Source organism: Cetorhinus maximus, chromosome 16 (genome assembly GCF_964194155.1).
Source record: "Cetorhinus maximus chromosome 16, sCetMax3.hap1.1, whole genome shotgun sequence".
NCBI classification, from domain to species: Eukaryota; Metazoa; Chordata; class Chondrichthyes; order Lamniformes; family Cetorhinidae; genus Cetorhinus; species Cetorhinus maximus.
In genome coordinates, this window is record NC_135894.1 from 75,040,762 (window position 1) to 75,056,416 (window position 15,655).

Here is a 15,655-nt window from a genome sequence, read left to right on the forward strand (position 1 = left end):
AAGGATCAAATAATATGGAATTAATAAAAGAATATTAGGTTAAAAGTTTCTTTGTGTAAACTCACAGTTAAACAAACTTTAACAAAAATCAAAACTAGCTTGCAACACAATATGGTTAACTACCGTCAATGTGAATTCACTGAAAAGAAATGCATTTAAATACGGTGTTTTATGATTCTTGCCATTACATTAGCACATACATTGCTACCACTGAAAACTAAAACTATAATCAAAAGAAGGCTAGGTATCGAGCTTAATTATTTTGCTGAACTCTTGAACCCTTGATTCAGCAACTTTAATCAACATGACTGTTAAGCAAAGTACAGTTTTCAGGAATAAATTCAAAATAACATTTCCTAGAAATTGAACAGGCACCCTCATTATAATAGGTGGTCCTTTCACCAAATATAGGATGCTAATTGGGGATAGTCTATTATTGATCAAATGAACATCTTCTACAGAACCATTGAACATCAAAATTCATTATAAATATCTCAACCCAAACTTGAATCTTCAGATTTGTTAGATTCTCATACATTGACTTCAGACCCATTCTGAACCTAGTGAATCTCACGTGCTCGGGGATTAAGGTAATACTACTTTAATGTTTGATGGATGTCCTTATTTTCTTTTGAAATGCTATATCTGTAACAAGTAAAGTCTAAACCTAGGATTCTCTTCTAGAAATAAGAGCTATCCATTCTTTTCAGAATTTATGTAGCTTGTGATTTATATCTTTTGTATAACCACCACAATTGCATGCTTTCTTCTTATAATCAATGTGTACACTTAAAACTTTAATTATCTCATTTAGACTTCTGTATCAAAGACTCTCAAACCCCCACTCCAGTTCCACTATGGTGAGAGAACATTTACTGAGGTATTTCACCTGGATCTTTATAATATCGGGGAAATTATAATCTATTTAAGAAATAGTTGCAAGAAGAATATCAAGGAGGAGGTAATAATCCTTGTTGATTTCAATCCTTCATTTGGAGGTTGAGCAGGGCTCATAACTGAGTTACGTGTCATTAGGTTTAGCTCCCTCTGACTGAAGTTGAGGGGAATTAAACAGAAGGTAGATCAAACCTTGAATAAACTTCAAATATTAATAAAGGTTGTAATACACTGCAGAGCCCCATGTTGGGCGAATGCTTCCTTGGACATAGCCATGTTAGTGGAATGGGCGAACAACTGAAAGATGAGGTTCATTGCGGAGAAATGTGAAGTGATACATTTTGGTAGGAAGAACATGGAGAGACAATATTAGGTAAAGAATAAAATTCTAAAGGGGGTGTAGGAGCAGAGAGACCTAGGTGCAAATGTGCATAAGTCATTGAAAATGGCAGGATAGGTTAAAAAAGTAATTAATAAAACATACAGTATCCTAGGCTTTATTAAGAGGGGCATAGAGTACAGAGTAAGACGGTTATGTTGAACTTGTATAAGACACGAGTTTGGCCTCAGCTGGAGTATTGTGACCTGTTCTGGGTGAGCACTTTAGGGAAGATGTGAAGGCATTGGACAGCATGCAGAAAAGATTCACGAGAGTGGTTTCAGGGATGAGGAACTGCTTATGAAGATAGATTGGGGAAGTTGTGGCTGTTTTCCTTGGAGAAGAGAAGGTTGAAAGGAGATTTGATAGGGTTATTATGAACATACGAATTAGGAGCAGGAGTAGGCCACTCAGCCCCTCGAGCCTGCTCCGCCATTTAATAAGATCATGGCTGATCTGATAGTAACCTCAACCCCACATTCCTGCCTACGCCCGATAACCTTCCACCCCCTTGTTAATCAAGAAGCTAACTAGCTCTGCCTTAAAAATATTCAAAGACTCTGCTTACACCGCCTTTTCAGGAAGAATTCCAAAGACTCGCTACCCTCAGAGAAAAAATCTCTCCGAATCTCTGTCTTAAATATGCAACCCCTTATTTTTAAACTGTGACCCCCTAGTTCTAGATTCTCCCACAAGAATCTCCACATCCACCCTGTCAAGACCTCTCAGGATCTCAAAAGGTTTCAATCAAGTCATCTCTTACTGTTCTAAACTGCCTAACCTGTCCAACCGTTCCTCATAAGACAACTCGCCCATTCCTGATATTAGTCTAGCAAACCTTCTTTGAGCTGCTTCTAACACATTTACATCTTTCCTTAAATAAGGAGACCAGTACTGTGCACAATACTCCGGATGTAGTCTTTCAGTGCCCTGTATTACTGAAGCATAACCTCCCTACTTTTTTAATCAATTCTCCTCGCAATAAATGATAACATTCTATTAGCTTTCCTAGTTACCTGCTGTATAGCTGCATACTAGGCTTTTGTACTCATGGATTAGGATACCCAGATCCCTCTGAATCTCAGAGCACTGCAATCTCTCACCATTTACAATAAGCTTTTTTATTCTGCCTGCCAAAATGGACAATTTCACATTTGCGCACATTATACTCCATTTGTCAGATCTTTGTCCACTCACTTAACCTATCCATGTCACTTCGTAGCCTCCATATGTCCTCTTCACAATTTACTTTTCTACCTATATTTGTGTCGTCAGCAAATTTAGTAACCATTCCTTCGGTCCCTTCATCCAAGTCATTTATATAAATTGTAAAAAGTTGAGGCCCCAGCACTGATCCCTGTGGCACAGCACTCGTTACATCTTGCTAACCATAAAAATACCCATTTTTGCCAAATCTCTGCTTCCTGTTAGCTAGCCAATCTTCTATCCATGCCAATATGTTGTCCCCGACACCATGAGCTTTTATTTTCCACAATAACCTTTGATGTGGCACTTTATCATATGCCTTCTATTCAAAATCATGAGGGGTCTGGACAGAGTAGGTGGGGAGAAACTGTTCCCACTGGTGAAAGGATCGAGAATGAGAGCGCATAGATTTAAGGTAATTGGCAAAAGAAGCAAAATCAACATGAAGAAAACCTTTTTCACACAGCAAGTGGTTAAGGTCTGGAATGTACTGCCTGAGAGTGTGGTGGAGGCAGGTTCAATCGAGGCATTCAAAAGGGATTAGACTATTACCTGAAGAGGAAGAATGTGCAGAATTACAGGGAGAAGGTGTGGGAATGGCAGTAGTTGAATTGCTCATTCAGAGAACTGATGGGCCGAATGGCCTCCTTCGCACCATAACAACTCTGTGATTCTGTGACTTCTTAGCTATGTATTTCTGAATTTCCTTTTCCACCTTATTCCAATTGTATAAGGCCACATTGTGCTGACTATTAAAGTCCTATCTTCCTAGGCAAGAGCAAAATACTATGGATTTGGAAATCTGAAATAAAAATAAAATATTCTGGAAACATTCATCTGTGGAGACAGAAACAGAGTTAAATGTTCCAAGTCGATGACCTAAAAGCAGAACTCAAGAAAACTTATTTAAAAATGGGTTAGAAATAAACTATAAACTATTGCTAGGAAGAATAGACAAGCTTCATGCTTGAAATAATGTTTAGTTAATACAGTTAGAACACCTGTAATGTCTTTGTCACGTGTCTGAGCAGTAAGCAATTGTTTTCAGTCAGACACTCTCTTGTTAAAAGTAGATGGAAAGGCTATAAATCAAAGCGGTGTCTGTATAATAAACATGCTATTTAGGAACATAGGACTTAGGAGCAGGAGTAGGCCATTTGCCCTTTGAGCCTGATCTGCCATTCATGGCTGAATTGGTTGTGGTCTTAGCTTCAGTTTCCCGTCTGCCACCCCACCTCTCCATAACCCTTGATTCCCTTGTTTATCAAAAATCTATCTAACTCTGCCTTGAAAATACTCAATGACCCAGCCTTCACTGCTTCCCGGGGAAAAGAATTCCACATTCTGATGACCCTCAGAGAAAAAGAAATTCTCTTCATCTCCATCTCAAAAGGAGACGTCTTACCTTAGTATCCCCTAGTTTTATCCTCCCCTACAAGGGGAAACTCTCAGTATCCACCCTAGCAAGTCCCATCAGGATTATTTTTCTTTTTTTTGAAGTATTAACTTTTCTTTAAGCTTTATTTTCAAATTTGCACAAATAATATTATTGCATAGTTAATAGGAGGGTTGTATTGCATTTAAATGTTGTTTTGATAAACTGACCCAGTTTGCCAGTGAAGGTTACAATAATATGCAGGCTTGAAGAAAACATTTTGAAACACAATAAATGGAAATTTAAAATTGACAGAGATCTGTGCCTCTTCTCTAGGTCTGTGAAGGAAAGCAAACCACAGTAATGTCCATTTCCAACATGGCTTATGCATGATGGGTGCATGGGTTAAGCAGCATGAAGGACCCCCACAACAGTGTTACCTCAAGGTACCAGCAACTACCACAGTTTAGTAGCTGGTTGATTTATCCTGGCTGTTGCTTTAATTCTATGAGAGTTTGGTGCTTTCTGTAATAATTTCAAGTTGCTGAAGTCTAAATGGTGTTTTTGTTGACTTCAAGGCTTCTACACAAACCAGTTGATCCTAGATATGGGTGCATTAGTAGGTGGAACAGGCATGAGTTGGAGAATGAGAAGAGACTACACAGAGCTGCACAAGATGCTAGCAGAGGGAGGAGGAGGAGGTTAAAAGGGGATGTCAGCTGGAGCGTGGAGCTCCAAAACGGCACCACTGTCGTCAAATCAATGTTGCATGCTGATTGACACCATGGCCTGCCTCTTCTGCATTCTAATGGTGGATGTTAGCTATGTGCGTGGTAATGCCTTACCAATACATTGTCTGGTGCAATCCACAGAAGATGTGCATGTGCACAGAATGGGTGCCATTTCAGTCCCTGATGTTATAATTCCCTGCTCCTTTTCACTAAGAAAGGAGGAATCTAGAGCCAGTCTTTCCTTAACATAGGTTTATTCACATAACCCAGAGAACACAGGCACAGACTCCCTTTTCCTCCCCCCACACAGGCGGAAACCAGTTCTATGCTTAAGAATAATGCCGTAACCTTTCTCCAGTTAGTAACAGCTGTTCTAACTAACAACTAAATCATGCATTTCATTGTGACAGGATTGCAATATTAACACCCGACAGCACTTGTAGCCCAATTTTGCACCCAAAATGTCTTGATAGCAAGGGCAATGACTGCCTCTCCTTTGGAATTCAGTTCTTGTGTCCAGGCTATAATGACATCTAGAGCCAAGTGGCCCTGGTAGAACGTAAACCGAACAGGTCAGCGCTGAGTCTGTACCGCTTGATAGCACTACTGACAATGATCACGGACAGTTACATCTACATCAAATAGATTGGTGAGGAAGAGATCAAGCAGGTTATTCCCGTAAGTTAGTTCTCTCACCACCTATGGCAAGCCCAGTGTGGTAGCTATGTCCTTCATGACTCAGTTAGTGATGGTACTAATGAACCACTCTTGGTGAAGGACATTGAAGTCCCCCACCCAGATTAAATTCTGTACCCTTGCTATGCTCAGTGTTTCCTTCAAGGGTTGTTCAAAATGGAGGACTACTGATTCATTAGCCAAAGCAGTGCAGTAAGTTCTAATCAACAGGAAATTTCTGTGTCCATTTTTCAGCTGAAATTATGAGACCTTATGGGGTCCAAAGTCAATGTTGAGGACTCCAGTGCCACTCACCTCACTCTTTACTGTATGCCACTGTACCTTTAGTGGGTCAGTCCTGCCAGAGGGACAAGACATGCTGAGGGATAGTGATGGAGATGTCTGGGACGTCGGTTGATGGATATGATACCGTGATTATGACTATGTCAGGCCATTGCTTGATTAGTTTGTGGAACAGCTTGTCCAAAATCATTACAAACCCCCAGATTTTACTGAAGAGAACTTTGCAGGATTGACTGAGCTAAGTGTGCTTTTGTTGTGTACTGTTATGATGCTGAGGTTGCAGCCAAGTGGTCTGCCTGGATTTATTCTGTTTGTTTTCCTTTTTAGTGCTTTATTATAACTGAGTGACTTGCAACACTATTTTCGGAGGCAATTACATTCAACCACAACGGTGTGGGACTAAAGGAACATACAGGCTAAATTGTATAAGGATACAAAGGACATTAGTAAAGCAAAAACAAAAATACCTGGAAAAACTCAGCAGGTCTGACAGCATCTGCGGAGAGGAAAATAGTTAACGTTTCTAGACCGAATGACTCTTCATCAGAACTAAGGAAAAATAGAAAAGTGGTGAAATATAAGCTGGTTTAAGTGGGGGTGGGACAGGTAGAGCTGGATAGAGGGCCAGTGGAGATTGCCAAAAGACGTCATAGACAAAAGGACAAAGAGGTGCTGACGGTGGTGATATTAGCTAAGAAATGTGCTAATGGGGACATTAAGGGTGGAAAGCAGGGCGAGCAAGGGACAGATAGCCCTAGTGGGGGTGGGGTGGGGGGGCGGAATTGAAATAGGCTAAAAGGTAGAGATAAAACAATGGATGGAAATACATTTAAAAATAATGGAAATAGGTGGGAAAAGAAAAATCTATATAAATTATAGGAAAAAGGGGGATCGGAAAGGGGGTGGGGAAGGAGGAGAGAGTTCATGATCTACAGTTGTTGAACTCAATATTCAGTCCGAAAGGCTGTAAAGTGCCTGGTCAGGAGATGAGGTGCTGTTCCTCCAGTTTGCGTTGAGCTTCACTGGAACATTGCAGCAGGCCAAGGACGGACACGTGGGCATGAGAGCAGGGTGGTGTGTTGAAATGGCAAGCGACAGGGAGGTCTGGGTCATGCTTGCAGACAGACTGAAGGTGTTCCGCAAAGCGGTCACCCAGTCTGCGTTTGGTCTCTCCAATATAGAGGAAACCACATTGGGAGCAGTGAGTGCAGTAGACTAAATTAAGGGAAGTGCAAGTGAAATGCTGCTTCACTTGAAATAACTTTCAGGTGGAAACTAGGCACCCGAGTAGTGACCTAATAAAGATGTACCAGGCAGTTAAAGGTATAGAAAAGTTCTCAGGCATAACATAGTAAAGCAGTTGGGTTTTAACAACATTCATAGAGCTTTTTGGTCACTTTACTCATAGCACCAGCTGGCTCCATTACCATTTCTAGTTTACATAATGATCTAGTTTACATAATGACCTGGATTCAGAAACAAAATACAAAGTAGTCAAATTGAAAAATGATATCAAACTAGGAGAGGCAGTGAAATCAGAGGTCACATCTCAGAAATTACAGAATAAATTAGACAATGGTAGATGAAATTTAATGCAGGCAAGTACACACAGGAAGGAACAATAAATGAAAGTTACATACGTAGTCTATAAAGGGTGTTGAGATCGCTGATAATGAAGCTGAAAGACACCAAGAGATTAACCAATGCAAAGCAGCAACCAACAAAGCTAATTTTTACTGAACCACATAGCCTGAACAGTAAAATATAGGCTAGAGGAGTTAATGGTCAAGCTGCATGTGCAATGAGAGAAAATCAAGCTCTGGTTAGTAAGTCACAAGAAAGACAAAGTTGGAGGTAGTGCGTAAAGAAGACACAGGGCTGATTGCTGGGACTTTCAGCTGGAAACTAGGCACCTGAGAAGTGACCTAATAAAGGTATACCAGACCGTTAAAGGTATAGAAAAGTTCTCAGGCATAACATTTGTGTCAGTAAAATAAATAAAGGCAGCTATCTCGCATGGACTGCAGCGGTTCAAGAAAGCAGCTCACCACCACCTTTTCAAGGGCATCTAGGGATGGGCAATAAATGCTGGCCTAGCCAGCAAAGTCCACATCCTGTGAATGAATAAAAAGGTTGTCCCAGCTCATTAACATGGAGTTCTGAAGCTTACGGTTCCAGGAAATAAATTATGAACATACAAATTAGGAGCAGGAGTAGGCCACTCAGCCCCTCAAGCCTGCTCTGCCGTTCAATAAGATGATGGCTTGTGACCTCAACTCTACATTCCCACCTACCCCCGATAAAGTTTCAGCCCTTGCTTATCTCCCCCGACTTAAAAGTATTCAAAGACTTGGCTTCCACTGCCTTTTGAGGAAGAGATTTCCAAAGACCCTCAGCCCTCTGAGAAAAAATTCTCATCTGTTTTAAACAAAAACAGAAAATGCTGGAAAAACTCAGCAGGTCTAACAACATCTGTGGAGAGAAAGACAGTTAATGTTTCGAGTCTGTATGACTCTTCTTCAGAGCTAAAGAGAAGTAAAAATGTGATGAAATTTACTGTTTAAGGGGGGTGGCACAGGGGAAGCTGGATAGAAGGCCAGCAATAGGTGGAGGCAAAGGAGAGATTGCGAAAGATGTCATAAACAAAAGATCAAAGGGGTGTTAATGGTGGTAGTACTGGCTAAAGGAGGTGCTGATGGTGGCATTAAGGTCAGAAAGCAGAATGTGGTAATAGCAGGACTAGGGTAAGCACTCTGGAAAGAACAACATGAACAAGTGACAGATGGCCCTAGTTAGGGTGAGGTGGGGGGAAGGGACGGTGGTAGGAAAAAAGATCGAAAATAGGATAAAAGGCGGGGATAAAACAATGAATGAAAAAAAATGAATAAAAATAAAAATGTGGATAAAAAAATGAATATTGAAAAAAGGAGATAAAAAGGGGGTGAGGATGGAGGATAGAGCTCATGGTCTGATGTTGAACTCAATGTTAAGTCCGGAAGGCTGTAAAGTGCCTAATTGGAAGATGAGGTGCTTTTCCTGGGCTTCACTGGAACATTGCAGCAGGCCAAGGATGGACATGTGGGCATTAGAGCAGGATAGTGTGTTGAAATGGCAAGCGACAGGAAAGTCTGGGTCATGCTTGTGGACAGACCAAAGGTGTTCCACAAAGTGGTCACCCAGTCTATGTTTGGTCTCTCCAATGTAGAGGAGACCACATTAGGAGCATTGAATGCAGTAGACTAAATTGAAGGAGGTGCAAGTGAAGCGCTGCTTCACCTGAAAGAAGTGTTTGAATCTTTGGACAGTGAGGAGGGAGGAGGTAAAGGGGCAGGTGTTGCACCTTCTGCGATGGCATGGGAAGGTGCTGTGGTGGGGGATGAGGTGTTGGGGGTGATGGAGGAGTGGGCCAGGAAGTCCCAGAGGGATTGGTCCCTGCAGAATGCCGACCGGGAGGGCGGAGGGAAGATGTGCTTGGTGGCATCATGCTGGAGCTGGCGGAAATGGCGGAGGATGATCCTTTGAATGCAGAGGCTGGTGACGTAAAAAGAGGACAAGGGGGACTCTATCATGGTTCTGGGAGGAAGAGGAAGGTGTGAGGGCGATGGGTTGGACACAGTTGAGGGCCCTGTCAACAACTGTGGGTGGAAAACCTTGGTTAAGGAAGAAGGAAGACATGTCAGAAGCGCCGTTTTGGAAAATGGCATCATTGGAACAGATGTGACGGAGGCGAAGGAACTGAGAGAATGGGATGGAGTCCTTACAGGACAGTCTATCACCAGAAATTGGAACAGAGAGGTCAAGGAAGGGAAGGGAAGTGTCGGAGATGGACCATTTGTAGGTGATGGAGGGATGGAAATTGGAAGCAAAATTGATAAGTTTTTCTATGTCCAGACGAGAGCATGAAATGGCACCGAAACAGTCATTAATGTATCGACAAAAGAGTTCTGGGAGGGGGCCTGAGTAAAACTGGAACAAGGAATGTTCCACATACCCAATAAAGAGACAGGCATAACTGGGTACCCATAGCCACACCTTTTATTTTAACTGACTTTATTGCCACCATCAGCACCTTCTTTAGCCAGTACTCTTACCATTAACACCCCTTTGTCCTTTTGTTCATGACATCTTTATCAATCTCTCCTTTGCCTCCACCTATCACTGGCCTTCTGTCCAGCTTCACCTGCTCCAACCCCCTTAAACAGTATAAATTTATCACATTTTTACTTCTCTTTAGCTCTGAAGAGGAGTCATATTGATTCAAAACGTTAACTCTGTCTTTCTCTTCATAGATGCTGTTAGACCTGTTGAGTTTTTCCAGCCTTTTCTGTTTTTGTTTCAGATTTCCAGCACCAGCAGTATTTTGCTTTTACCTAATCTATCTTAAATGGGTCATGCCCTATTTTTAAACAGTGCCCCCTAGTTGTAGTTTCTCCCACAAGAGAACATCCTCTCCACATTCACCCTTTCAAGACCCCCCAGGATCTTATATGTTTTAATCCAGTTACCTCTTACTCTTCTAATCTCCAGTGGATACAAGCCTAGCTTGTCCAACCTTTCCTCCCATTCCAGGTATTAGCCTAGTAAACTTTCTCTGAACTGCTTCCAATGCATGCACATCCTGCCTGAAATAAGGAGACCAATACTGTACACAGTACTGCAGATGTGGTCTCACCAATGCCCTGTGTAACTGAAGCATAACTTCCCTACTTTCATATAACTATAACATTTCACTAGTTTCCCCAGTTACCTGCACACTAACCTTCTGTGATTCAGGCACTATAATTTCCCACTGCATCTCCGAGCTTTGCATTTTCTCACCATTTAGAAAATACGTTTAAAATTCTTCCTGCCAAAATGTTTAAATTGCCATCGTTGACCTGATTCATTCAGTGACGCTTAAGAGCAGCAAGGTGGACACGTGAAAATAAAAAGTACCTGGGGAAAAACTCAGCAGGTCTGGCAGACTCTGCGGAGGGGAAAACAGTTAACGTTTCAAGTCCGTAAGCATCCGCTCTCTTTTTTTTTGGGCTTTTATCAAGGTGGACACGTGCTTCCGTTGACTCGGAAAAAAACAAGTACAGTGGGATGTGCAGCCTGTTGAACATAAATGCAATTAAGCTATTCTTTTAAAAAGTTAAACTGATTAAAAGTCTTTGTGCGTGTAAACCACCTCCCCCCCCCCCCCAAAAAAAAACTTTTCCTTCACCAAAATCTAAACAATGAGACTATTTGTGAGAAGCGCTGGGGCTAAAATTGCTATGTTCACGTCGCGCACCACACGTTAGTAAATTCTACGAAGTAACACAGACTTTATTTTACTCGCCGCTTTAGCTGTGCTTGGCAGTTTCAGGAGAGTTATGGCTGCAGATTGTATTTGGAGGCGGGGGGGGGTTATTTTTTTTTAACTTCGTTGACCCCGCTCGCTGAGAACACAATCTCCTGACTCAGCGGTGCAGCTGCGATAATCCGATCCGCCCTCAACTGGCTGCTTCACAGCAGAACCGGGCTCAAGGCGGGCGGAGCGGATAACGGAATCCTGAGCCCCGTCTTTTCTTCACGGCGTCGATCAAGTAAGAGCCGTTTTTCGCCTTCACCGTGGGGTCATTGGTGAACAACCGGGTGGGTGCTGCTGGGGTGATTTTTTTTTTCCCACTCGCGTTGAACGAGAATTAACTTTCATTTTGCCAACTCTGTTGCTTTAGAAAGTCTTTAGATTTTGAAACTGCTCCTCCTGTTTTTACTGTTGAACATTTTTCTCCCTTCGCTCTCCATGCTATTTGTTTGCTGCTTCGGAACTCTTCCCCCCTCCCCCCTCCAAAAAAAAATCTTTTTATCATTCTGAGCTGTTGAGTATTTTTGGTGTTCGTCCTCCGATTGTGTTGGAGGAAGCGATTTGTTTCTGGGGTACAGAAATGTAAGTTATTTTATAGGTTTTAGTCTGGTTAGGAAGTGTTTGGGTTATTTCGGCCGTGAGGGCAATCGCAGTTAAACTGCTGTTGTAAACCCCCTTCTGATTTCTGGGTGATGATTGAAAAGGGAATTCAGGCTGACTGTCCCTATCCCTGACTGACAGTTAATGCAATAGAGTAATTGTAGAATTTTCCTGAATTGCTTTATTTGCGCATTTAGTCGCAGACCCACTGGAGAACTCTTTTATAAGATCATACCACTTGGTCAATATTAACGTTCTCATCTTTGTGTTTACATCCCTTCATATCCTGGCCTCTCCCTACCTCTGTAACCTCTGCCAGCCCTATAACCTCTGCATTCCCCCTCAGCATTGACCATTCGTGCAGTTCTGCCTTTTCTTCTTGTCCTATGCCTTGTTATCTGTAGAAAATGGGTCAGATTGTTTTAGCTGATAATTAATCATATGTTATTTTCCTTTTATGGCTCTGTTCCTGTGGAGAATAGTGTGAAGTAGTGGAAGGATCTCAGGATGATGTAACAGGCAGATGTGAACATGCCTTCTGTTACTTCTGATGCTAGTAAATAGGGTGGTTAGTCTTTATGGTAGGAAGACTTTATGGGCTCTGATGCATTTGATGAGGTAGAGACCACCCACACCCTCCAGAAAAGACGATTCGGCTAGATGTCAACTCAGAAATCTGAGGTGGAATTGCTGTCTCTAGTAAGTAGTGTTCACTGCATCTCTGATTCAGGTGGGGATGCCAAAAGCTCATTCTAATTAATCAGATAAAAGGAAAGCATGTTAATCTAAGTGAGCAGGCACACATTGTCTCAACACGTTTGGATAAGACTGGATGCCATTGTTCATTAACATGGAATGCAAGCATCTACTGGCACCGTGTCTCTCTTCTGTCTGATGTAGTTAAGAGCAGATTATATTGTGTATTATTATGTGTACAGACCTCTGCCCGGTGACTGAACTCTATGAACAGAGCAGTTTCAGAAAACAGTTTGAAAGTACTGGTGAGAATTAAGAACTTTATTTTTTTAAATCTACAGAACAACTTGCTTCCGGGCACAATATTGAACACCAATTACTCTAGTTTTCACTGATCTACATGGCCTGTTAGAATGGAGTATTTACGTCTCTCAGATATCCAAGACGCTTGAGCAACCCATACTATTTCTGATGTAAATATCAATACTACGTAAAACCATAGTTTATCCTGTGGAAAAAAATTCCATTTACTTCATAGTCAAGTTCTTATTAACAGGAAGCAAAGGTTTATCCTTGGAAGTTATTTGCACTGAGCATTAACAGCGTGTAAGCAAAACCTACAATGAGTATTGCTGAAAAAATAGGCATTTTTTTGTCAAAGCTATTCGTCTTGCATTCATCAGGACAGCTCACAAGAATACCAATGTCAGGGGAAACACAATTTTATACTGTATGAGAAGAGATTGCTGATTGGTAGTGACATTACAATGGAGAATGCACGTGTTGCTGGTGACTGACAGTTAACTGCCAAGCATTGTTTGAAATTTAAACTGGGGAGCTTGACTCTGATTGGTCAAGGCGTTGCCCTGAGGAATGAATCAGTACTCTCTTCTCATACAGTATAAAGTTGTTTCCCCTGACATTTGTATTCTTGTGAGCTGTCCTGATGAGTGCAAGATGTAAAGCTTCGACAGTATGCCTCTTTTTTTCAGCAATACTCAAGTCCTGAACTACTAAACAACTATTTACAAAACGTAACAAAAACAGAATTACCTGGAAAAACTCAGCAGGTCTGGCAGCATCGGCGGAGAAGAAAAGAGTTGACGTTTCGAGTCCTCATGACCCTTCAACAGAACTGAGTAATATTAGGAGAGGGGTGAAATATAAGCTGGTTTAAGGTGGGGGAGTTGGGGGGAGAGAAGTTGGGGTGGGGTTGGTTGTAGGGACAAGCAAGCAGTGATAGGAGCAGATAATCAAAAGATGTCACAGACAAAGGAACAAAGAGGTGATGAAGGTGATGATATTATCTAAACGAATGTGCTAATTAAGAATGGATGGCAGGACATACAAGGTACAGCTCTAGTGGGGGTGGGGTGGAAAGACTAACAGGGCATTAAAAGTATAGATTTAAAAATAATGGAAATAGGTGGGAAAAGAAAAATCTATATAAATTATTGGAAAAAACAAAAGGGAGGGGGAAGAAACGGAAAGGGGGTGGGGATGGAGGAGGGAGTTCAACATCTAAAGTTGTTGAATTCAATATTCAGTCCGGAAGGCTGTAAAGTGCCTAGTCGGAAGATGAGGTACTGTTCCTCCAGTTTGCATTGGGCTTCACTGGAACAATGCAACAAGCCAAGGACAGACATGTGGGCAAGAGAGCAGGGTGGAGTGTTAAAATGGCAAGCGACAGGGAGGTTTGGGTCTTTCTTGCGGACAGACCGCAGGTGTTCTGCAAAGCGGTCGCCCAGTTTACGTTTGGTCTCTCCAATGTAGAAGAGACCGCATTGGGAGCAACGAATGCAGTAGACTAAGTTAGGGGAAATGCAAGTGAAATGCTGCTTCACTTGAAAGGAGTGTTTGGGCCCTTGGACGGTGAGGAGAGAGGAAGTGAAGGGGCAGGTGTTGCATCTTTGTGTGGACATGGGGAGGTGCCAGAGGTGGGTGTTGAGGAGTAGGGGGTGATGGAGTAGTGGACCAGGGTGTCCCGGAGGGAACGATCCCTACGGAATGCCGCCGGGGCGGTGAAGGGAAGATGTGTTTGGTAGTGGCATCATGCTGGAGTTGGCGGAAATGGCGGAGGATGATCCTTTGAATGCGGAGGCTGGTGGGGTGATAAGTGAGGACAAGGGGGACCCTATCATGTTTCTGGGAGGGAGGAGAAGGTGTGAGGGCGGATGCGCAGGAGATGGGCCAGACACGGTTGAGGGCCCTGTCAACGACCGTGGGTGGAAAACCTTGGTTAAGGAAGAAGGAGGACATTTCAGAGGAACTGTTTTTGAAGGTAGCATCATCAGAACAGATGCGATGGAGGCGAAGGAACTGAGTGAATGGGATGGAGTCCTTAGAGGAAGCGGGGTGTGAGGAGCTGTAGTCGAGGTAGCTGTGGGAGTCGGTAGGCTTGTAATGGATATTGGTGGACAGTCTATCACCAGAAATTGAGACAGAGAGGTCAAGGAAGGGAAGTGTCAGAGATGGACCATGTGAAAATGATGGAGGGGTGGAGATTGGAAGCAAAATTAATAAATATTTCCAGGTCCCGACGAGAGCATGAAGCAGCACCGAAGTAATCATCGATGTACCGGAGAAAGAGTTGTGGGAGGGGGTCGGAGTAGGACTGGAACAAGGAATGTTCCACATACCCCATAAAGAGACAGGCATAACTAGGGCCCATGCGGGTACCCATAGCCACACATTTTATTTGGAGGAAGTGTGAGGAGTTAAAGGAGAAATTGTTCAGTGTGAGAACAAGTTCAGCCAGATGGAGGAGAGTAATGGTGGATGGGGATTGTTTGGGCCTCTGTTCAAGGAAGAAGCTAAGGGCCCTCAGACCATCCTGGTGGGGGATGGAGGTGTAGAAGGATTGGACGTCCATGGTGAAGAGGAAGCGGTTGGGGCCAAGGAACTGGAAATTATTGATGTGATGTAAGGTGTCAGAGGAATCACGGATGTAGGTGGGAAGGGACTGGACAAGGGGAGAGAGAAGGGAGTCAAGATAACGATGAATGACAAAACGTAGTTAGTTATTCAGTGACCAGAAACATACTTTCTTGCTGGGCAATGTCTGTTTTCTGGCAGCAGTTGCAAATGCTTTCATTGTATAGCAATCATAGGTCAATATTTGAGGGTGTAGAAGGCAGCTGCTTGGAGATGTTAGTTACTTTCCTCATTTTTAGCGAATGACACTCTTGTGCCAGCTATAAACAACAAAGCCATTGCCATTGCCCAGATCAGTATAGAATATAGGACTGACATCTTGAAGCAATGTTTCATCAGCCTCAGTCATCAGATGACACCTTACAATATAGTACATCCCCTGGATCACGGTAATCTATCAACATAATAAAACATTCTGAGGCACTTGAAGGCAGGGGGGGAATTTGGTATTTATCAAAAGGATGTGGCTGTGGAGCTACTTTAGTGCAAGCATATGGTGCACGGAAACATAAGCACAAAAGCACACC

The 15,655-nt window shown here is 42.6% G+C and overlaps 1 protein-coding gene across 6 annotated transcripts in view; it reads left to right on the forward strand.

Moving 5' to 3' along the window:
- The first annotated feature begins 11,009 nt into the window (after positions 1-11,009).
- The window catches only part of LOC144691723 (type 2 lactosamine alpha-2,3-sialyltransferase-like), a 127,758-nt gene continuing 123,112 nt past the window's right edge, over positions 11,010-15,655 (forward strand). For 4 of the 6 annotated variants that reach the window (XM_078560113.1, XM_078560119.1, XM_078560114.1 and 1 more), the window contains exon 1: positions 11,010-11,136. The gene's annotated coding sequence lies outside the window, so the exon portion shown is untranslated. Of the gene's footprint in view, positions 11,167-15,655 lie in introns of all 6 variants that reach the window. The other 2 variants (XM_078560116.1, XM_078560117.1) reach the window with 1 other exon arrangement.